We start from the raw sequence: 24446 nt of genomic DNA, 5'->3' as shown, positions 1-24446 counted from the left end.
GGAAGAGAAAAGGAATAAAGAACACATGGCAAACAGAAGTGAAATATGTTGGTTCATTATACCTCAGGTGACATGTCAAACAGGCAACAATGTATCTTCCATAGAAATAAATAAACCACAAGAAAGATCAGAAATTCATTGCCTCTACCCTGAAAACTACATTCATACTCAACCCACTGAATATTATGAAGTATGACAAGCAAAATAAAAAGACCTTTATTTAAAATATAATAATCATTACTAAATTTCTTATATTTAATTTTTAGAGTCATTAGAGTACGGTACTTTTTTTATGAAGCTTTTTTGTTTTAATTCCGGGACAGTTAACAGATGGTATTATATTGGTTTCAGGTGTACAATACAGATTCAACAATTCTACACATTACTCTGTGCTCATCATGATAAATGTACTCTTTAATCCTCATCACTTATTTCACTCAACCCCTCACTCACCTCCCTTCTGGTAACCATCATTTTGTCCTCTATAGTTAAGAGTCTGTTTCTTAGCTTCTCTCTCTCTTTCTCTCTTTCTTTTCCCCATTCCTAGCTTATTTAATTTCTTAAGTTCCACATATAAATGAGGTCATGTGGTATTTCTCTTTCTCTGACTGACTTATTTCACTTGGCATTATACTCTCTAGCTCCATCCACATCCTTGTAAATTACAAGATTTCATTCCTTTATGGCTGAATAATATTCCATTGTACTTATACACCACCTCTTCTTTATCCATTCATCTATCGATGGACACTTGAGCTGCTTCCATAATTTGGCTGTGGTAACTAATGCTACAATAAATACTGGGATGTATGTATCCCTTTGAATTAGCGTTTCTGTATATTTTAGGTAAATAGTACTATGATTACTAGATCATCAGGTAGTTATCTTTTTAACTTTTTGAGGAATCTCCATACTGTTTTCCACAGTGGCTGCATAGGGTGCAGCACTTTTATTTCATGACAGTTTCAAGAGTTTTATTATTAAAAAAATAATTAATGCATTAAAATAATTAATTAATTAAAAACCTTAAATGCCACTGAATGGTTATAAGAATATGACATAGAGACACTGTACCTATGGCACAGTAAGCATTTTTTTTTGTCTTTTGAAAATTTACAAAGAGAAGTGTTGCAAAATCAAGTTTCACCAGTCTATATGTAACTCATAGAAAATATTAATAAGCTCATCACTGTGCCAATCTGATACCAAATCACTAAGTCTACTTAGTGCTTATAATGTAGTGTTACATTGAATTAATGATGCTATTAGGGATATTTGCAGTGATTGGACTGGCATAAACAATTAGTACTTAGGATACTCTTTCGCAGTAGAAAAAACACCTAATTCCACTAATTGCCTCTAGTTCTGCTTCTATTAACTGCACACTTTGTACATGCTAATAATCTTATTATCAGCTGTTGCTGAGTTAATTAAAAGTCATGTCTACAAGCATAAACCAAAATAAAAATATGTATTTTGCTCATCTTTTATATAATAAATAAAAATTTTGGAAGACTGTATTTAAACATTTATCTTCAGAAAGTGAAAGAAAATTAAAAAGATGTATATGCCAAATTAATTTATGGCAAGCTCAGAAGAAGCTGCAAAAACAATTTTGCATTCAAATTATAATAGCTAAGAACATGCCAGTCCATTGGTTAGTATAGAAAAATGCCTAAGTTTTCAGGAAAGCATTGCTCATTCTTTGAATAAAGGAATGTATCCCAAAAAGACTCTTTTTGTTTGTCTTTTTCCCCTGAAAATTGCTAAAATATATTTTAATTTGTTCTGCAAGTCTTAAAATCAACCTGAAATATATTTTCTTTTGTGTTGGTATTTTACTATTTCAGAATTTAACAGATCATTTCTAAGCAAATAGTTTATATATGACATCATATTTTTATCTGGTAAGAGTAACTTATGTTTCAAGACTGTATTATTTATAACTCATTAATGGCAATGAACATATACCAGACATTATTTCATAATTAAGAATGTCACAGAGTATTTCAGTTACATTTACTTGTGTTATTAATAAAGAAGTAAAGATGTTAGGTACTACTAATCTTCCCCGGATTTTATCAAGGAGAATCACTCTAATTGGGACCAATTGAATGAGTAAGTTTTTTTATGCTTTTAATTTATTCCTTAAGCATACAAGCTGCCTACATTCTCTCAATTTGGCATTGATAAGTTTAGTGTTGCTATAAAATGATACTCATGTTGCCGTAGGGCTGTATGTTACAGTGTGGTTTTTGTTTAAGAACAAGTAATTCTTAAAATGTAAGAGTAAAATGTTATGCACACATGTATATGGGTATGTACAAAATATTTATATCTAATTTTATATGGAATATGTACCATAAATTGAATTCCTAAGATTTAATTTTCTTTTAACAACAATAATACCAACAACAACGGATAAGAATATGATATGTTCAAGAAATACCTCTCCAGGAAAAAAACACAAAAATAGTAATGATGAACAAAACCCTCAGTTAAAACAAAAACAAATTAGTACTATAGACCTTAAGTTAAATTCAGCCAAACAAGAAAAGTTATACATGAAACTTTTAAAAATCTTTCTCTATCCTTCTATTTTGTTAAAACAAATACACCAAAGTTTTGATAACCTTTTCACATTATCCATTGCCTTTGAGGCACTTTTCATTGCTGTAACACGCCTGTGTATTCTCCCCAAATTTTAAAAGCCAAATCAAAAATGAATGTTTAATTCCTATCTTCTTTCACTTCTTTGAACTTGATGCATTTGTGCGTGCTCTACTTGTTGAAATTATCTCCAGCTTTAGCTTCCTTGACAAACCTCCATGGTTCTCTTTCTCATACAAGATATTACCTTCTCCGTATCCACTATTAGTTTTTATTTCTCTATGACTTTAAAATGTAGTGTTCCCTGAGCTTCCATTGTTGGCCCTGCCCTCTTCTCATGCTATCATTCTCAAGATCAATATTTTTATTCCATGCATCAGCTACCAAATATACCTGAATACTTTAAACACAAAATGTATGACCTCTAAACATAGGCTCTCCATATTATTCAGCACAAGTTTCTTAAATATTGCACAAATGAATCTATTTCACTATACACTGAACTCATTATCTATCTCTTAAATATATCTATCCCTTAGATAATAATTTTCAGCTAAATTCACTACTTTTGACAGCTAGAGTTTCCCTTTTTTTCCACTTAGCAATGGGTTCAGTGTAATGTCTTGCTTATTTGATTAGATCTCCCAATTAAATCTAAGATCCAGGAAGACAAAATCTATTTCCTGTCTATTTTGTTCACATAGTATACCTAGTTGTGTGGTCCTAGAAGAAAAGAGTTAATGCACAGTGGTTTTTGTCTGTCACCACCCAACATGCCCAGTTAGTCCACACATCTTCCTGTTTCCTCATCCTAGAAGTCTCTGGGATCCACTACCCTGCCACATTCCTAGTTTCTGCTTTTATGATCCGTGGATAAAATACTATAATAGTTCCCTAACTTATTTCTTTGATTCAAGACTATTCATCTACATAATTATCTTCTCCTGTTCAAATATTTTCAGTGATCTCTGTTCCTTAAGATTATATGTAAGTATTTACCTTAAAGATCTGCTACTTAACATCTCCTGCTCAGCACTTTCCAAGGGCTGCAGTATCTACCCATATTCATTAATTTTAACTTTCTGGAAAACATGAAACAGCACACTGTGCTCCTATCACAGGGATAGATAGGTATAGATATTTGATATAAATGTCAATATAGATATCTATATAAATACAGACATAGAAAGATATGACTATGGGTATAGATGTAGGTAGATATAGATGTTGAAAGTAAGCAGAATTTTGGACCCCAAAATATGTCTCTTTGGCCGAAAGATGATCTCAAACTGGCTATTTTTAAGAAATTGTGCAAAAAAAAAAAATAAACATTAAAAAAAGAAAGGATGCCTAATGACTCTGTTAAGTGTCTGACTTCGGCTCAGGTCATGATCTTGCAGTTTGTGAATTCCAGTCCCGCTTTGGGGTCTGTGCTAACAGTGAGGAGCCTGGAGCCTGCTTCCCATTCTGTGTCTCCAGCTCTCTGCCCGCCCCCTCCCCCTTTCTCTTTCTCTCTCTCTTTCTCTAAAAAATAAACAAACATTAAAAACGAAAGAAAGAAAGAAACTGTAGACACAGGAAACCTTCTGGAAACTGAGCAGAAGTTACTCTTTTGCAAAACATTTATGTTTATAAGGGAAATCTCTATTTGTAAGTATATATCTCACTGCACCAGAAAGAGGAGGATATCCTATTCCCTGGAAACTGTTATCAGCGGTGAAAGCACGGACTTAAATCTGCATCACAATCTTACTCTGGGTTGACTATGTTTTTCCTCCTATAAGTAACTCCCCACATTCAACAACTTCTTTTGCCTTTAGCAGAAAATGGTATTTCAGGTGATGACTTCAACCATTTTGAGGAGTTACTCAGTTTTCCTGAGTGTTCCAATGCATACAGAAGGAATACAGGTTATTACATTTGTATTTGTGTTTCTCTTCTTAAGTTGTCTTTTTATTACCTGTTTTTTTAAACCTGGAAAGGTAGAGAATTATTTTCTTCCTCACAATATGTGGATGTGGATATAGATATAGATATAGATATAGATATAGATATAGATATATAGATATAGATGTAATCACCTCTGGCCGATTCTCCTCCTCATTCTTCTGAGCCATTTAAGATTCATGTTCTTGGTAAAGGGCTCCCTTCAGTGCTGTTCTCTCCTGCCTTCCTACAGACTCCTGAAAATATCTCTGTTAAAGCACTTTGGACATTGCATTTCCACGTCTGTACCATAAGCTCCTTGAAAGTAGGGTTACATAATCAGTAGTAAAAACATTTGTTAAAAGAATGTTAATCAATTATAATTTGTATTAATTATCATATCAATCTACCATGTGAAGAGAAAGAAACTTAATTTTAAATATACCTACCAAGCAGCAGTGGCACAAAGAACTTCAAATAAGGAATCCTGTAAATACAAATACACTTCAGCATTCTTTGTTTAAATATAGCCCATTAAGTAATACTTAACAAAAGAAAAACAAATCCTCAGGTAACATATAGAAGGAATAAATATTTACTTATGCAAAGTATAATTCAAGCAATACTTAGAACTCCCCTCTCTTCTATTTTAATCTGTTAACTAATAAGTATATTATATATTAAGAATGCTTTATAGGTGAAATTTGATTGTTGTTAAAGTTCAAAGTGCTCTGAGAGCTTAACAATAAACAGTTTTGAGTTTGTTGGAACTTCTTTTTTTTTTTTAATTTTTTTTTCAACGTTTATTTATTTTTTTGGGACAGAGAGAGACAGAGCATGAACGGGGGAGGGGCAGAGAGAGAGGGAGACACAGAATCGGAAACAGGCTCCAGGCTCTGAGCCATCAGCCCAGAGCCTGACGCGGGGCTCGAACTCACGGACCGCGAGATCGTGACCTGGCTGAAGTCGGTTAACCGGCTGCGCCACCCAGGTGCCCCTGTTGGAACTTCTTTATATGAACCAAAGATCCTTATTTGGAAATGTCTTTTTTTTACAGGAAATTATCAGAACACTGGTTTATGACAGAAGCAAAAGAATGCAACTTCAAATTTAATTATGTATGGAAACATAGGCTTAAAATACTTGGCTATTTCTACAAGAGTCATCTCCACCCTCAGTAAGCAAGAGAGTAACCCACTAAAAAGACAAGCCCAATTGAGATATCAGAAAGAATGTCTCTTAAGTTTTTATGCCATGTTGATGGTTTTCAAAATATTTTCTATGCTTTCATTAAAAAAAAAACAAAAAAAAACAAAACTTGGGTGAGGGGTGCCTGGGTAGCTCAGTCGGTTAAGCATTCAACTTTTGGTTTTGGCTCAGGTCATGATCTCACAGTTCCTGAGTTTGAGCCCCACCTGAGGCTCTGTGTTGATAGCAAGGAGTCTGCTTGGGATTCTGTCTCCCTTTCTCTCTGCCCCTTCCCTGCTCTCTCTCTCTAAAAAATAAATAAAGCATTTTAAAGAGTTAAAAAAAAAAACACTTGTATACACCATCTTCAGTAAAGATTTAGTAAGAAAATGAAGCACAAATGTGTTTTACTCAATGTCAGAATATATCAAAGTCAACAATTTAGACTTCAAAAAGAAAAAAAAAATATGTATTTCCCATCCTGTCATAAGGAGCATATTTTCATTTTGAAGTAACTAACATAAGGAGAACAAAACAGAATAAGATTTGTGTTTATATCAAGAAGTATAAGAGAATCAGAGGAGTTAGAACTCTAACTCAGGTCATATGGGAATACAGATAAGGAAAACAAAGTGGGGAAGGAGAAACAAGCAGTCCTGTATGGTGTGGAGAAGCTGAAGTCACTGTAGCTTGCTGAATTTAGGGGCTCATCATGTGCGTTCTCTGTTTTCCCAGGAGAACACGTGCAAGGGATAACCAGCAGGTAAACCCTATTTGGGAAGGAGAGATGGTGGTCTAGAATGGAATCCACTATACTGTTTCAATGACTCCTCCATGAATTGGGAAATCAGGTTCTTTTTTCCCTTATTAAGAGAATAATTCTGTGGTCAGAAAGCAAGATTTTTCCCATTATTCATATAATATTGTAAAAGCTCTAATTTAATGATTTTTCTTTTAAAGTTTTCAAACTTTGAGTCAAACATGCAGTTTTCACTAATACTAATAGCTCCTTACACATTAATTGTGCTGATGCCACTGTAACATGACCATACTTCCTACCCTTTGGGGGGCAGACACCATTGGTAGCATTATCCTAAGGCTCACACAAGTACAAAACACCACTGCTGTAATTCTTCAGGAAACATTGTTAATTTTTTGGTCTCATGTTGTTTTCCAGTGGGTTTTGATATGATTTGCTCTACTGCTGGCTTCTTATCAGTATTTGCTACCTAATCAGCAAGCATCATTTTGCACAAGCCTCAGCCAACATGATGCCATCTTGTTCAACCTTTTAGCTTTCTTTGGAACTGTCCAGCATAGATTCCTTTTTTTTTTTCCACTACAAAACTGTCAGCCTTTTGCAAGCTAATAATTAATAATTAATATTTTATAATAAAGTTGCATTATATTATAGTTTGCCAACCGAAGTAATTATTTTCACCTCATTAGGAGCATCTCTTCACCAATTGCACTGAAAACAGGTTCACAGTGTATGATTCTTTCCTTTCATATAAAGTATATGTATGCACACAGATGATGTGACATAGGAAATAATGAAAAGTATATGAAAGCAGTGACATGTAGCTATACTACACTGTTTAGTTTTTGTTTTCATATTCAATGAACTTGAGATCCTTATAAGAAAGGTGCTATTTAACGATAAAATATTGTTATATATATAACTGCACAGCTTATAAATCATATCTCAAAATTTCACAGACACAAAGTTTTTTTTAATTTTTAAAAAATGTTTATTTATTTTTGACAGAGAGAGAGAGAGAGAGAGAGAGACAGCATGAGTGGGGGAGGGTCAGAGAGAGAGAGGGAGACACAGAATCCAAAGCAGGCTCCAGGCTCTGAGCTGTCAATACAGAGCCTGACACGGAGCTCGAACTCACAGACCGCAAGATCATGACCTAAGCCGAAGTCAGATGCTCAACCAACTGAGCCACTTAGGCACTCTGACACAAAGTAAGTTTTTAACATTGTCAGCAGCAAAGTTAATGTAGTTATTCCAGAAGGGGCCTCCTCTGTTATCAAAACAATTTTCAGCAGAGTCCTGATCCCTTCACTGCTACCAGTTATCAGAAGAGCAATAATTGGTGGTGGGTCAGATAGAAAGAACATAACCCAATTTCTGGGCACCAGACTGACCCTGACATGGTGACAGAAAAATGTTTTTTAATTTATAAAGAAAGCAAACCAGACATAAATAGGATTGATGGCAAACAACTGGAAATTCAAAATGTAATCTCTTCTGAACAAAACAGCATTTATTGTTAAAACTATGTGTTTTTTCCCAAAATTGTGGGTTTGTTATATGTCAATTAGCATTTTGAATCTGGTATTATTCAGGCAAAATATTAGAATGAGAGAATATATAACTCTACTTTTTGAAGTATATGAAAAAAAGTTTTGTGAAATCTCATATTTAAATTTATTCACCTTGTACAGTACTTAGACTAGTAATTTCCTAATCAATATTACTTGAATGAATCACATGTCCCAGAGAATATACACAAAATGCCATAAACTTCCAATGAATAGGTTTAATATGGCATTTTATCTTGTTATATACTTGTGCTAAAATTATTTTCCATTTATTGGATTCTCTATACATGAGGTGTGTTCTGTGCATCTGGTACCAACACGTTATTTTGTGGTGATTTAAGTGATTTACTCTAATCAAAACTAGGATTGGTTTAGTGAACTGGTTAAGAACAGTCAATGGAGGCAGAGTACTTGAAAATGAGTTTCAGCTAGACCATTAGGACAAAAGGGAACAAATCATCTAAAGCATACCTATTTAAAAAAAAAAATTGATGTTTTTTATTTATTTTTGAGACAGAGAGAGAGGGAGGGGCAGAAAGAGAGGGAGGGGCAGAGAGAGGGAGGGGCAGAGAGAGAGGGAGACACAGAATCCAAAGCAGGCTCCAGGTTCTGAGCTGTCAAGACAGAGCCTGACGCAGGGCTCCAACTCACAGACTGTGAGATCATGACCTGAGCTGAAGTCGGACGCTTAACCGACTGAGCCACCCAGGCGCCCCATGAAACATACCTATTTCAATGCCTCGTGTATATTTAACCCTCAACAAATTTCAATAGCTCTTATTTTGCCTCAAGGTGCAAGATCGCCTTTTAAACATTTGACATTTTACAATTTTCTGATGGGTTTAGTAGATGTTTACATTAAGTTGTATATATAACTCTTCTTATAGAGTCAGTAGCTAATTTGGGGGTTCCTCTCATTCCTAAAAAATCAAAATCCCTAGGACACAACCTAAATGACATTCCTAATTAGAACACCAATGCCATCTAGTGGTCACATTTGCAAACTACAGTCTTACTGGTGAACAAAAGTAAGTGGTGCTGCTTCAGAATGCACTCTGAATGAATCTCAGATGAGCAAATAAGGTTTCCTACATGTACACTACTCAGCCAATAAAAATTTTAAACCAAAATTTCAGCATAGTGTAGAAAATTTAGTTCCTGGTCCACAGGAAGCATACAGTCTGGCTCTTTATATAAAGACCTACATAAAATTCTTAAGTTGGGTTATAAACACGATTTAGAAAAAAGACTGAGTCCAGCTATAAATGAGACCATGAAGAGCTGGAATAGAAATATGGGTATAGTATTTGATAACAAAATTTATTTTGGAGAAATATTATTCAGATTTAGGGCAAAAAGTCAAAGAAAGGTCAAATTAATGCACTTGTAAGTTCAGGAAGAGATGGAAAATGATCAAAATACAACACACATATGAAACTCCTTTAAAATAAGATACAACAAATTATAACATAAGAAGGCATTAGAGATTTTTATTCCAGATTGAAAAGATTTGCATAAACAGATAATATTTGGGGACATACCTGGTCATGAACAAATGAACTAGGTTTTGTTTCTTTACAGAAAATAATTATATATGAGAACATCTTGGTGAGAGAACGCTATACAAAATGGAAAGTAGACATCTATAATAGCAAGTATATTAAAACTTAATGTACATCCTTACACTAAAGATATATTTAGGAAAAAAATGCACGTGTTTATCTAACAAGCTACTGAATACAATCAGTAAGTAAACCTTACCCTTAAATTAGTAAGATTTCAACTTTTACTCCTGTTTTGTAAAATCTTAGTTAAACTGACAGTGTCTTTTGTTCTTTTCTAAGTAAAAACATTTTTGTTAGACCAAGATGTCACAGGATGAGCTTAAGGGACACTCAGAGGTCAGTAATGTCCATAGCTTCCATAAGCAAAAGTCGGCACTCTGAGCACCAAAATCGTCAAATTAGAGCTCCTCTCTCAGACCTCTTAATGCTTTTAGCTACAGATGTTATCAAGACATCCACAAAGTGGGCTATATTCTTTAGTGCTGGTTACCGGAACAGCTGTTAAATTAATTAAGTCAGTGTATTTTCCAAGTCTGATTAAGATATGTTTATTTCTGCTTTCACAAAACAGCTGTGATGTAAGTACTGAAACTGATGTTCTAAGAAACCCAAAATAAAATTAAAATCATCATATGTTGTCCAGTTCAAGTAAAAGTTTACTTTTGGATCTTCATGTTTTTAGTTATATTTATAGGGAATACAGGTGTACATTGACAATGCAAGGTTTTGATTAATTTCTCAGTATTTTCACATTCACTATTATTTTCAATATATAACATAGAAGATTAAAACATCAAAACAGAAAAATGCAAATGCTGAAAGTGGCTCCAATAAGCAAAGTACGTGATTCGAGAAAGGATTATACCTGACTTGAATTGAGTATTGCCCTGTGTTTCCCTTCATGTTATGGCACAATTTGTTGACAAATAACGTAGCATTGGTCCCGTAACTAGAACCTAGAACCTTCTATGAGTCAGATGAAAGGAAAGGAAAGGAGGCTGTGATTTAAAGAAAAAAATCTGTAACACAAATAAGACAAAAGCTTAGAGGCAACTCAACTACTACAGATGTGCTACATCTGCTCACTTGCCCACTGGGGACTAGGAAATAAAGAGATTAAGACATTTACACAAAGATGGTTAGACAACAAGATCAGATAAGCAATACAACAGCTTGGTCAAGGTACTATAAGCATAGCATGGAGAAAATGACTCACTAAACCACTTAACCTACTTACAAACAATATTTTTAATTCATTTAATGTTCAAATGATATTTTATCAGGGTAGACAATGAGCTGGCTATTTTTAAAATGTCACTAACAGTCTGAAATAGAGAGAAACAAGCGATCTTTTTAATAATGACCTTTTTAAAGTAAATAGCATTGCGATTTTATAATGGGGCATGAATGCCTATGACTTTTAAAGATAATATAAGAGCAATATTTTAAATTCCCATCTTCACATAACAATAAAAGAAATGACTACTTATGATGCATGTGAAAAGATTTGATGGGTGCTTGGAAAACATGAGTTAGCTTGTTTCTTCTTGGCAGACCTCCTGAAAGAAAATTTTTCCTGCTTCTTACCTTACGCACTGCTGTTTTCCTAATTTCAAATGTTCACCTGCTTACACCTGAACCTTGTGGATGTAATAACAGAGGCACATGACCTATAGACCAATTTAAAAATATGCACTACAACAAAAATAGATTCCACAATAGCAAAATTCTAAATTTTTCAGAAAGATGTAGAAGTCAAGGCTTATTTTGTCTATAGTACATATATAGGTATTAATATGGAATATATAATACTAATATTGAATTTACAGTTGCATATTATATAATGAAATATTTTAAATTATAAAATAAATGAAAATATAGTCACTCATTCCGAGTCTTGCTGCAATATATCCATGTAACCTAGTCACTCCTACTTTATGACTTGATATGACTTGAAATTAACATTCTAAATTTGAACTGACAAAAATAGATCTTACTATTCCTAATTAACCAGATTCAACATCTCTTTTCCCACCCTCTAAATGATCAGATAACCTCAAAAGGAAAAGTGCTTTACATTATCAATATTTGTTACACAAATATCTTCATGCCTAATTATAATAATCTTTTTTGTAAAATGTCGAAACATCATAAGCCTTTGCATTATTTTATTTAAAATAATTAACACACCTATATCATTTGAAACATACATCTCCTTGTTCATGTTAACTGTGGGAGGGTACCACAAATCATGTGACCGATAGCATTTCCTTCTTTAAATTGGCTACTATCTTAATGGTAAACTTAAGGCCATTTTTAACAAAATATAAATGAGTTTTTCTGTCTAAACCTCATTCCTGGCTACATGTCTCTCCAACTATCTATCACGTTACCCTATGTCTTGATTTGACTGACCTACATTTTTGATTAATTTTAAAAAATTTAATAAGGCAACTTAATTTTTTTCTGAAATGAAAGTTGAAAGAAAATATATGAAATATATGAGGTGATGACACAAATGCCAAAATTATCAAATCAATTGCAATATAAAGGTGTTCAAGGAAGTAAAGAAAACTAAGCAAGCTTGTCTTTTCTATCTCCTATTAAGGCTGAATGTGCTCAATTATAACAAACATTTAAAGGGAAAAACCTCACTGCACAATAAAAAAAAAATAATGTTTTAAGCTTTTAGACTTTGAATCTATGTTGTGATATATTTAAAGAGGTTATAAAAGTCCGGGTGATTCTCTCTGTGAACCAAGAGCCTGACACAGGAGTGAAGCTAGTGAAGCAGAGAAAAAGCCGAGAGAAGTCAAATCTCGGCAACAATCCCTCAGTTAACACATAAAGAAAATAACCTAATTACTAGAAAGCAGGGAAAAAGAAAATAAAAAGTATGGAAGGGTAGAGAAGCATTAGATGTGAACACACAAATTTGTCTTTGCTATGGAACAAGAAATCAGCCCAGATCCTGAGGGTGGCCATTAAAAGCAGAGGCTGTATGTTCTCACAACATGTGTGGATGAATGAGAGGAAGCCAAGAAACAGTAAAAAGACTAATTTTAATTACCAGAAAAGCTGTAAGAGAAACAACAGAGAGTTGGTGGTAGGAAGGCTTCCAGCTACAGGCTGAGTGGCACTGTACTCTCCTTACCAATTAGAGCCAGTCAGACCCCATTGAGGGATTAAGTGAGCAGAAGAATCAGCCCCAGTGCAGGGTCAGGCTGGACTCAAACACACATGCAAACCGGACACCAACCGACAGCGGGTGTAACCTGAGGCTCTCACACAGTCTCACAGAGATAGATGAACAGAAACAGAAAACAGTGCGTGGGATTTCTTTGCCATTAAACACAGGTGCTAATCGCTTTATCTATGGAAATACATTGCAAAGGACGTGCAATATAATTTCTGTAACAAACTCTTAGCATCAAAGGAATCAAGAGAATTCGAGAATGACTCTGAGATCCAGAGAGGAAAAGTAAAGGGGAGGGCTACCAGAACAATAGCACTAAAGCTGCCACACTGTGAATTTACTACCTGTGTTATTTTTCCAATTACATCCATTGTGATATAAAATTTCAGGAAAAAAAAAAGGGCCGCTGTCTGAGACTAAGCCGACTATTTCCCTAGATTACTCAGGACTGACGCGGGGGGGGTGGGGGGGGGACAACCAAGGAGAAATAAAAACAGTCAAAGAGCCTAACCGTCCTGAGATAAAACTCATAAGTGTGCGAACAAAGAGAAGCGCTTCCCGGTCAGGACCTAGGGACATTCTCCGAAGTGCAAAGTCCAGTAGCAGCGGGCCTCGGTCGGTGCCGCTGCAGTCTGGGGTAGGAGCGACCGAGTGGGAATCCGAAAGCAGACAGACAGCGGCCAGCGAGCAGAGGAGGGAATTCTCGTCTGAGATCTCCTGAGCAGTCACCAGCCAACACGTTCGCTCTGTAATCTATGAATTTGAATTCGGAAAGGTTGCGGCGCAGAAAAGCAGGTTGGGGGGGGAGGGGAAGCCCTCCGCACTTCGGCGCGAAGGGAAATAGCGGTTGACTGGTGAGACGAGTAGAGAAACATATAAAACCCTTTTGGAAGCAAACAGACCTTTCAGCCCGGGGACACGCTAAATGAACCTTCTCAGCGAGAGGCAGTGAGGCGCAGGGCGCGGGCGACAGCGACAGCGCGGGCGAGCGGGGAGGGGCGAGGGACCGCTCCGGGAAGGACACAGCCAGTCAGAGGCGCGGGGCGCGGGGCGCGCGGACGCATTGGAGGAAAACACGCGAGCCCCAAACGTAGCAGCCTGAGGAGGCGCCGCACCTACTTCCCGATATAACCAACTCCGGAGTGGGGGCGCGGAACTGCGAGGAGGCGGCAGCCAAAGTGCCATTAAAGCTCGGGGCGGAAAGGATGAGTTACCTGGGTCCCCTCTTCAGGGAGAAGCAGGGCAAGCTGGAGGATTTCCTCTGAATGATTAAAAACTCCGCAATTCTCTCCTGCCACAGGCAGAGTGGACTCAAGGAACTGCTCTATCTGAACTGTGTTGACGGGCAGGAGGATGGCAGACAGGAATTGAGAGTCACAGAGGAAGGACAGGGGAGTCTGGCATCTCATTGGTAAGTGGCAGGCATTCCTTTGCCAGGGACTGCTTTCTGTGATTATGCACTTCATCTCCCAGGCACTTAACGATTTTTGACACACTCCCTTCTGCAAAGCCATCTTTTCTTGCCATATTGCCAGAATTTAAAAACTGTAACGTAAAGACTTGTGGTTCCCCCCCCCCCCAAAATGCTGTTTTTTTCTTTGCTGAGATTTTATGTCAGAAAAGTTGAAGCACTGAGTGAATATAACCTATTTGTGTATCTCATAATGCCATCCAAAATAAGAGTAAACAATTCCTGCAAGTAAACGGTAAGGTAATGAATGCCAGGTGAGGGGAAGAATTTTCTGCAAAAGAGGGTAAATGCTCAGAAAATAGGATGTGGTTCTCAGATACTGAATGTATGTCTCATGACTGAGCCCTGTATTTGTGGGAAGACAGCCCAATGACTGGGCACCTGGCAGTGCAATAACTTGTTAAAATTCAGGAGGGATGCTCTCTAAGTGGAGTTCTATAAAGTTAGAGAGACCAAGGAAAAACAGTGTCTTGAGTTATGCTGCGGTGTTTTCTAAATGTCATGTAGGGGAATGAGATAGATTTTTTTAAGAAAATAAAAATATGTTCAGACATCCTTATTAAGCTTTTTATTGACAAGTGGAAGAGAATAGTAATTTGCATAAATATGAACATGGTGTAGAATAGGCTGAGAATTACTCTGACAACCTCGAAAAATTTTAATTAACTAACTTTTTTTTTGGAAAAACAAGGATCCAATAAATATTTTAGAATTGTTTTATTTAAGAATTTTATTACCTCTTTAGCGTGAAAAATACAATACAGTCATGTAATTTAAATGCTGATTTGGAAGGAGAAAACTTTTAAACTGTCATATGTGAAATGCCTTACCTATATTCAATCCATCTGTATTTTTTTCTAATTGAAAAGATAAAATAATTTAGAGACACCATACCTCCACCTTGATTCTCAATTTTACCTGGGGAAATAAGGATGAAAGAAATAGATATTCATTAGGATACTAGCATTAAAAAACACAGACAAATAAATAGTGGGTCGATTTTAAAAAATTAGTGAAGGTATAATTGATTACTATTGAACTGTAACAGAGCTACAGAAATACTTAGGACTATCATAGCAAGCTAGAAAGAGTTCGTCATGATTGATACTGTGATCCTAAACGTAAAAGAATTACTAATGATGAGGTCATTATTTTTTCAAAGGGCCTGTAGTCAATTTTAAGCAACTCACAAATGTTTCTTTGTATATTTTCCTACTGCATACTCACATGAGTTGTATGTGGACCAGTATATTGAGTCTCAAACTTGATAGGTATATGTTTCCTCTGACGTAACTCTAAAGAAACTCCAAAACAATATGACTGTGTAAGAATATGTGACATAAAGCAAATGCTTAAAAATTAAAGATATTACATACAAAGACCAACTAAGTTTAGTGAGAGAAACAAAACACAAAATGCAAAGTTACAAGTCAAAAAAAGGAAATGTGCCATAAATAATGAAATAGAATTTGAAAAATAACAAGTGGACTGTGGTGAGATGATATTAAAGCATATTTGAAATAGAAAATCAGTGAATGTTTATTACAATATAAAGTGTCAAGGTTTTTGTGCAGGGGTTGGTGCACACTTTACATTTTTCTAAAGTTTAAAACTTCTGAAAACTAAGGAATGAGGAGAAAAACATTTTAATTTCTTCTTTGATTGCATACACAGTTGAATAGACAGAATTCTCAAAGTTAGAAAAAAGAATATTTACCCTGATAGATTAACTAAATGCCAGACTTTGTAAATTGTGAGGCAAATGTACACCACAGTATGTTTAGAAATAGATCTGGGAAAGTACAATTGTGGAATTTTTTAATGGACCGCTGAAATACCTTAAAGTTTCCCTATCAGAGCAACCCTTCAACTATTAAGTGGTAAATAAATCTTTAGTAGGTTAGGAAGATTAACTAAAATCAAACAGTAAACACACACATAGGCTATTAAAAATTAGTTGCTTGTGCACGTTTACTTCAATTGTATGGGTCCAACTGAGAAGAACTGTTTGTTAAAATGGAACAGGTTTGGCTAAAATATATTTCTATAAATGTATTTTTTATTTAACAGTTTAGAAGACATTTTAGAGATTAGAGTGTGGTTTAATCTCAAAACTGATTTGGTAATAAGGACCAGAGGGTGTCAGTAAAGGGTAGAGGGCTCTCCAGATGAAGAAAGGAAGGGGTTGCTATGCTGCCCAAGTTATTTTGGAGTTTGTCTTAACTCCTAGAGAAAACAAAAGGCATATTTTATGAAATTAAACAATTTGCCTAGATGGCTTTAATAGTGTAAAGATGATTTGACTACATTTAAGTTCCATTGACTAATACAAGTTTTATAGCAGCATTTAGTGATTCCCCATCCAGTTTAGGATTTTATGGGGCCAAGATGTTTAAAATGTCGTTTTTTGCTTAATCCATCCTATCATACATATTTTGCTTAGCTACATAGTCTTTGAACTGTCTGCTTTTTAAAATATATGTTTTCTTAAAATTTTGTTAAGAGATTGGAAATTTTATCTTAATTTGAATGTGTCCATATGTTTATATAATTTGGCAACTTAAAACTCTGACTTCAAGAGCTCAGATTTATTTACTCCTTTTTTTATTGCTGAAGATACAAACATAAAATAAGAGGTGTGTATTTCTGACAAGATATTTTCTTAGATTGGTGTTATAAGGCTGTGCTAATATGTCACATGAACTTCTTAGCACTTTATAGCAGGAAAGAGGCTGGTCGGAAGCTCAAAGCAGTAGAATGTTTGCCGAGGTCTATTTTCTGAGCATTTGTGATCAATAATTCCACATTAGAGAATGGTGCATTTTAAAAAGTAATGAGTAATATAAAATTCCTTAATATAATATTTAGGAATAAAAACTATTTAAGAGCTATGTCCAATATCCCTACCTATGCCCAATTAATTTCTCCTTTTATGATTTTTTGATATCCAAATGTATAATGTTAGAAGATTTCTGATAAGCAGCATAGTATCAGTTAATATTTTTCTTAAACTCTTGGACATTCTTTTGGTTAATTATTTTCATTAAGAATGAATAAAACAAATTTGGTAGTGTTTCATTGATACACTGAATATGAAGAGGAATTTTTAAACTGCTTTATTGTATATATTTACCTTCTAGGAAGATAAGGTTTTGCAGTTAAATTATTTCATCAAAGTTATTTGTCAGTATTAAATTATACCCCATGAACTTGATATCAGACCATGTATTAACTTCATTCATGTTTTATCTATTATAAACATGTATAATCCAAAGAGAGGATTTTTATCCACATCAACCCCTTAAATTAAAACACAAGTCTTTCACATCATATTCCAGAATGTTAGATATTGTATTTTTGACTTTCTAGTCTTCTGAAACATCAGTTCATAAGACTTAAAGCCAGCCAAAGTATGGAAGCTCTTCTTCTCAGTTTTATAAGGAAATAGAACCCTAGAAATAGCCCATAAAGTAATCCTGGGAAGTAAATCAAAGTTCTGTCTTTTCATGGACATCAAAAAAAATCAAAAAATCCACCATTTCTTAATCTAATATAAAATAGTGTGAGAACTGCCATTCTCAAGAAACTTTAGAGAGCATGGGTGTTCATTTCCCATGTGTTCTTTAAGCTGGAATCCCTTGTGACCATTGTCATTTTTAAACAATTCCAAAAATGGATGCATTTGACAATACAGTTGTAAAATGGATTTTTTTTTGTCTTCTCAGTGGTTCCCTAAAAATCCATAATGACCTAAATAACTTGCTTCCTTGTGGATACCCCTTTTATGCATTTTTAACAAGTGGATTTCTCTTACATGATCCAGCAGGACTTGCCCATTTTCCTCATATCAGTCAAGATTCCAAGTATTCTCTATACTTATAAACGTGAAAAAAAAAATTGAGCTCTTGGTAGAAAATAAAGTATTAACATAGTTGTAGGAGTCTTCCTGCAAACATTCCTTTATAGTTTGTGTCTTTATTTTAAAATATGTCCATGCTTAAGCGTTAAAGTAGCTAATGTGAACATTATCCAGAATTTAAGCAATTGTATATCTGGGCAAGGACGAAAATCAATGTATTTTATTTATGAGTTATCAAAAATTCTTTTGCGATCCAAATAGGATAAGTGTAATTATATACATAAAGATTTTATCAGTCTGGGATAGGAATCTGCTCCTTATCATTCTATCTTATCATTATAGCTGTTAAATGCTCAAGATGATTTCATCTTCCATTGTCATCCAGTAGTAACTGTAGCATACGGAGCTTAGGAAGGGAAATTTTGCTGGTCACTTAGGTGATGAAAGGTGAATTAAAATTCTCTTCCTATTGATAGACATAATATTGGAAGAAAAAGATATTATAACAGGATAGTTATAGTTATAATGTGTCTGGATCCATAAACATATTTTTAAATATATTTTAAGGAAGATTTCACTGGCTCCACAAGTTTATATTTATGAAAAAAACTGGTAGAGAAATGGTATATTTATTGGGTGAAAAATTTACTTGTATGCATATAAATTTTCATCTTTATTTTCTCAAATATTTAATTTCTTATTTAAAAGTGTTAAAGAACTTTTCTGAAGCTAAACCAAACATTATATAAACCAAATGTAAATATTATTTTAATCCTCCTGGGTTCTCCCATTTCAATTTTATATAAGAATTCACTTTTCAATTATGTCATATTTGCTGAGATATTATATTTTATAGTCTCAGAAATGACAGAATTAGATGAAATTCCTGTAATTAAGTTGAATAGTAACTGGAGGATACAGATGAGTGACAGTAAGAAGTAAAAAAAGACTTCTTGTTTTCTAGAAATAAATTTTTATTCAATTGGTATTTCATGATCATTAATGTGAAATTGTTTCCTGTGCTTCTAAACAAATTTAATTGCCCTCAAATATTTCTGAAATCATTAGAAAAGGTCTCATATTGAATCTTAGTTAGATTTTATGTTTTGCTTTATTGTGTTGGTTTGAAACTTTCCTCTTCATATTCTTCTCCAAAAGATACAGACTAATCTCATGTCTTATATTCAAAAATTAATAAAACAATTTGCTAGTGATCATTAATTTTTCTAATTTTGGGTATATTTTATAATAGGAACTTCAAAAGTCATATCATTTGTAATAGAATTGAAACCTTAAACTTCATAATTCAGTACTCTTCCTCTTTCAATGCCATTATTCTAATGGCAATATATGAGCTAGTGAATGAGTTTCTAATGTTAAAATAACCATCTCATTAAAAATAACCACAGATATCATAGGTCACTAATGATAAATAGATTATCAGGACATTTAGGGAACAGTGACAAAATAATATCATTTAGTATTAGAAGGAGCCTTACAGAGTGCATACGTATTACCACAAAGAGTAACAAACAGATATAAACAGGTGAAGTGCACTGTTCAACATTACATTTAATGGAAAAAATAGAATTAGAACCCTATTTTTTTTATTTCTTGGTCAGAGCTTTTTATAGTTTATACTTTTTATTTTGCTATGAAAATATTAATTAGTTTTATATCTTTTAAGTCAAGATTACTACATAGTATACTTGTAAAACATTGTCTTTTAAGATTAGAAAATTTAAAATTGAAATATGTTAACTAAGAGGAAACAGCTATACCCACATTCTCTTAACCAAGAACTGAATGTCTAGCCAATGTAATTGCTGGATATAAAGTTTTTCAAATGAACTTAGTGTGTACTCACCAGTTAAATAGGAGGATTTTGACAGTATCAATTAAGAAACCTGGAAATTCAAGTAAGAAAAGAAACACAAGTGACTTTTTTCCACCATATATTTATAAAGGACTGTATATTTTTTTTGTTTAAAACTTTTTTTTTTCCTGAATTGGCAGTTTTTTAGTTTTTTGTTTATTTGTTTGTGGTTCTTCTTTCAGTAATACGTGTTTAATGACACAGTAAAATGAAATAGAAAGTCAACGAGAAATGTGGCTAAGAAAATGTTCCTGTGTATTGACAAGTTTGGATAAAATTTAAATCATGAGCTTCCATAGGATAGTAATGATTTTGGAGAATTTAATAAAATGCAAAGCAGAAAATGAGTCTCTAGAAATAGGTACCATTCCTCTGAGTTTTAGAATTCAAATATCAACTTGTATAAAAACTCTAGTTTTACTGCTGTAATACTAAAGGAAGTTAATACAGAACACATTTAAGTCTGTAATAGTATTTAGTTTACCACTGTGTCTGAACCAAATTTCATCTATGCTTAATTTTAATAATGTGATGTAATTATTTAAACACTTAAGCCTGGGAAGAAAATTAGTTTTCACTGCAATATGTATTATAGGTTATAAGCTTTAAGTTATCTGTCTACCAAAATATTCTGTTTTTGCATGAGGCACAATGCTGCCCTAATTGTGGAAAGCAATATTGAGATGTATAGACCATGAGCTAAAAAATTCTATGGTAGAACTGAGGGTAAACTATAATATGAGCATAGTGCAACTCAAGTGATTATACATTGCTAGGTTTATGGTACAATATTGTCTCTCAAATCTTTCATTGTCACGTATGACAAGAGAATTTTTGTATGTCCATATGGGCTGACTTCATATTTTAAGACTCTCATTTACTTTAAATACTGAATATTTAAAGGTGACAAATATAGTAAAGATGAAGTGAAAGACAATGGCTAAAATAATATCTAATCTGAATTTTTTTACCCTATGCATATTGCCAGATTTTGCAAATAATTGGTAGAAAATATAAAATATATTCTCTAAGTCCAATTAATAAGTGGTCCTTAATATTCTTTGAATTTTTACTTTCTTTGGATATTTACTAACCTACAACTTATTTTGAATTCTTCAGTATTTTCCAAAAACAGTAACCTTAGTAAGAAAGAATGGTTAAGATTTAAGTTAAATGATCCATAACTGATTTTATGAAAATCTACCACATTAACTGTGTTTAAAAATTTATGACTATATTTGTTTCTCATTTTTTAAGGTGGTCTTGTTAGTATATGCCTTGATGTGTAGCATTAATAAAGAGACAATTCTTTCAAGTTTAAAGCAATTTCTATATCGTTTCACTCAAATGGTCTAGTGTGTGCAGTTGTAGTTAAGTAAGAATATAAAGGGGAATAAATAGTTTATGAGCTGGTGGAGGAAATAAGCACATAGGGTGAATGTGGTTCAATGTAAAATGTACAGTGATAGCACTATATACAGCTATGATGCAAATATTCAAAATGTTCTCCTTTTGGAGACTACTGTTAGTTTTCTCCTACTGAGTCTTTCCAGCTTGGAGTATTTTATGCTAGCTCTCTAATTCCTGCATTTACTTCCTACTGCTTAAGTTATTTTGAAGTAACTTTGATTCCAAGACTCACCTAACCACTTTAAATGAATGCTGTGTTTTTCTACATCTCATTATAGTGCTAACTTTAGTATCTTAGAACCATCCAGGCTCTGATGATAGAATTGCATCTTAGGTAAAATGAATGTGGCATGCTTAGATGCTGTGAAAAGATACATTTCTTACATGTGATAATAAATAAGCTTTATTTCTTTCTATGATTAAGTATAGAATATTAATGGTGATGGTAAAGCATATTTTAAGGGGTTAGGTTAACTGCAAATCTAATACAGCTTTACTTACACAGTCCCTTCCAGATAGCAATACTAATAGTAATAGTGGTCTCAGAACAGTAGTAAACATTATTTTGATCATTATAATAATATATCTAACATAGGGAGGGCAGTATGGATTAAGGGACTTGGTGTTTGAATTTTAGAGTTCAGCCTTGGTTTCACAACTTGTTAGCTGTTTAATTTTAGAAGACTTACTTAACCTTTCTTTATATGCAAAATTAGGATAATAACTGTCATGCAGTTGGGATAATATTAATATAAAAATAAACAATCTACTTCTCAATAACAAAAACGACAGTGGTAGAAACATCAAAAAAGTCTGGGAAGAAAACTTGTTTTCACTCCAATATGTATTTATGTAAGATATAAGCTTTCAGTTGTCTATCTATCCTAATTGTAGAAAACAATATTGAGATGTATGCACCATGGGTATTTTAAAGATTATTCTATTATCTTCTCTTTTATTAAAGTAACTTATTTAGAAAGACGTTTCTTATAAAATTAGTATACACAAAGCCACTTATTTTTGGCAATCCAAAGCAAGTGAGAGGTTTGATCTCAGCAAGTGAGAGGTGGAAAATTGTCAGTTCGGACACAACTTGATAAGAAACTTAAGAAAATGTACCAGTAAACATAATTATTGAGATATTAGTCACACATGCTGAAGACATTGGAGGAACAAAATAGTCATTGTGTGGATGGATTAAACTGAATTCCCAGACAAAATAAGATTTTGTACTAAGAAGTACTAAGATTTGGCTGAAATTTCAATTATGGATTGGTAAAGACTCTTTTCAGTTGGTGGAAAGACAGGCAGAAAGAAGATGAATATGTAAAAGGAAGTAGGAAAATTAATTAATGTAAAGAAAAAACTCTAATGCAAAGAGAGAAGTTAAAATACATCGAATGAGATGTGAAGGATTCTGAGAGACACGTAAAGTATTGAGATTTTATCAAAAACAAGAGGCTAATAGTTCTTTTCAAGATTAGATGGCATTTAAGATGAGGGTCAGCCCCAGTTTTGCACATAGCTGTGACTTGGGCAAATCACTTCCTCAGTTTATTATCCTCTTAAGAGAGTTAAAATCAATAAACCTAAAGGAAATTTTGGGGGGTTTTGATACACTGTAATTTAATGGCCCCTATGTGAGTTATGAGATTCTGATATAGACAAAAGTTGAAAGAAACAAAACTGTTGGTGTTCACAGCTTAGTCTAGGATAGATTCCACCAAACAGATATAATGAGACAAGACATTGCATTCATAGCACTTGGGGAGGCCATGGAAAAAGCATGGACTTCCTACTACCCAGATTTCCTCCTGATCCAACAGCTTCCCTATGTGGTTCCCCGAGAAATACAGAAACTTTTCTAAGCTTCTGTTTCTTTACTTGTAAAACAATGATATTAACTACTGTTTTACAGTTTTTTTGTTTGTTTGTTTTGTTTTTATAAGAAGGAAACAAGAATGGTTTCAGGAGTCAAGATTATTTCCTTCATTATCTTTAGGTGCAATTGCTTACAAATTTGTTTTTTTAATGCTTAGGTTCAAGAAATATTTGAAGACAGAAAAGTAATATAAATTTTGTATAAATACACATCGGCACAATCGGTCCAGTTTTCCAAATATGAGGAAAATCACTTATTTTATTAATATTGAGATGTTTTATTTTCCTTTTATGGTCTTAATTTTACTTGCCTGTATTGAAAGAGATTACTGGCTGGGGTCTTTTTATTATATTGTGTTTTTGCTTTGTCTGTTAAAGGAAGTATTTAATGCTCTTTTATAGAATTATTTAGAGCATTGATTCTATTTTGGAGATGGAGAGGAGATGTTCAGATATTGTCTTTGAATCCCATGTAATTGCAAAATGGTATAGGATATATTCATTTGCAAATACTGTGTTCCTCTGGGTATTTTCTTCTTTCAATTTTATTACATGTTTTGTTACTTAAAAAAATAATTTTATGAAAGTAGCTCATGCTGCAAATATTATGTTTAAAACAAAAACAAATAGAAACTGAAATCTTTTAAATAGCAAATTGTCAATAGATTTTAGTGTAAACAAAATGATTTCATTTTAGTTTGCAAACATTTTACAGATTTTTTTCTACAAATGATATTTAGGTATATAATTAGATTCTGGCTTGGCTACTATGACAATAAAATTATTAAGTAAACACAGTTTGTGTTTAATATGGTGAATTATGTGCCTCTCTATGCTTTGTATTTGTACAGCCAATCAACATCTTCCTTAAATGTTTGCTGATTATTTTTCTATTGCAGAAAATTCAATACAATGCAAAGATTGGAAGAATCAAATCTCACACACAAAAAAAGTTTCTTTCAAAAAAAGAATATTAAGACTATACTGCTTATTGAGGAAAAATAGGAAGGTGGAGAAAGCAACAAAGCAGACAGGAGAGGGAGCTGATAGAAAGGAATTTCACACCATTTTATGAGGAAATGATTAAATAAGTATTCATATCATGAGATACTTTAAAAAAAAATGGCCTGAGG

The 24446-nt window shown here is 33.6% G+C and overlaps 1 protein-coding gene across 1 annotated transcript in view; it reads left to right on the top strand.

Annotated features, from left to right (window-relative positions):
* The first annotated feature begins 13254 nt into the window (after window positions 1–13254).
* Window positions 13255–24446, top strand: part of CNTN5 (contactin 5) — a 1382461-nt gene continuing 1371269 nt past the window's right edge. Inside the window, exon 1 of the mRNA XM_043579878.1 lies at window positions 13255–14227. The gene's annotated coding sequence lies outside the window, so the exon portion shown is untranslated. The remainder of the gene's footprint in view (window positions 14228–24446) is intronic.

Source organism: Prionailurus bengalensis, chromosome D1 (genome assembly GCF_016509475.1).
Source record: "Prionailurus bengalensis isolate Pbe53 chromosome D1, Fcat_Pben_1.1_paternal_pri, whole genome shotgun sequence".
NCBI classification, from domain to species: Eukaryota; Metazoa; Chordata; class Mammalia; order Carnivora; family Felidae; genus Prionailurus; species Prionailurus bengalensis.
Note: the sequence above shows the minus strand (reverse complement) of the source record. Positions and strands in the feature narration are given on the sequence as shown.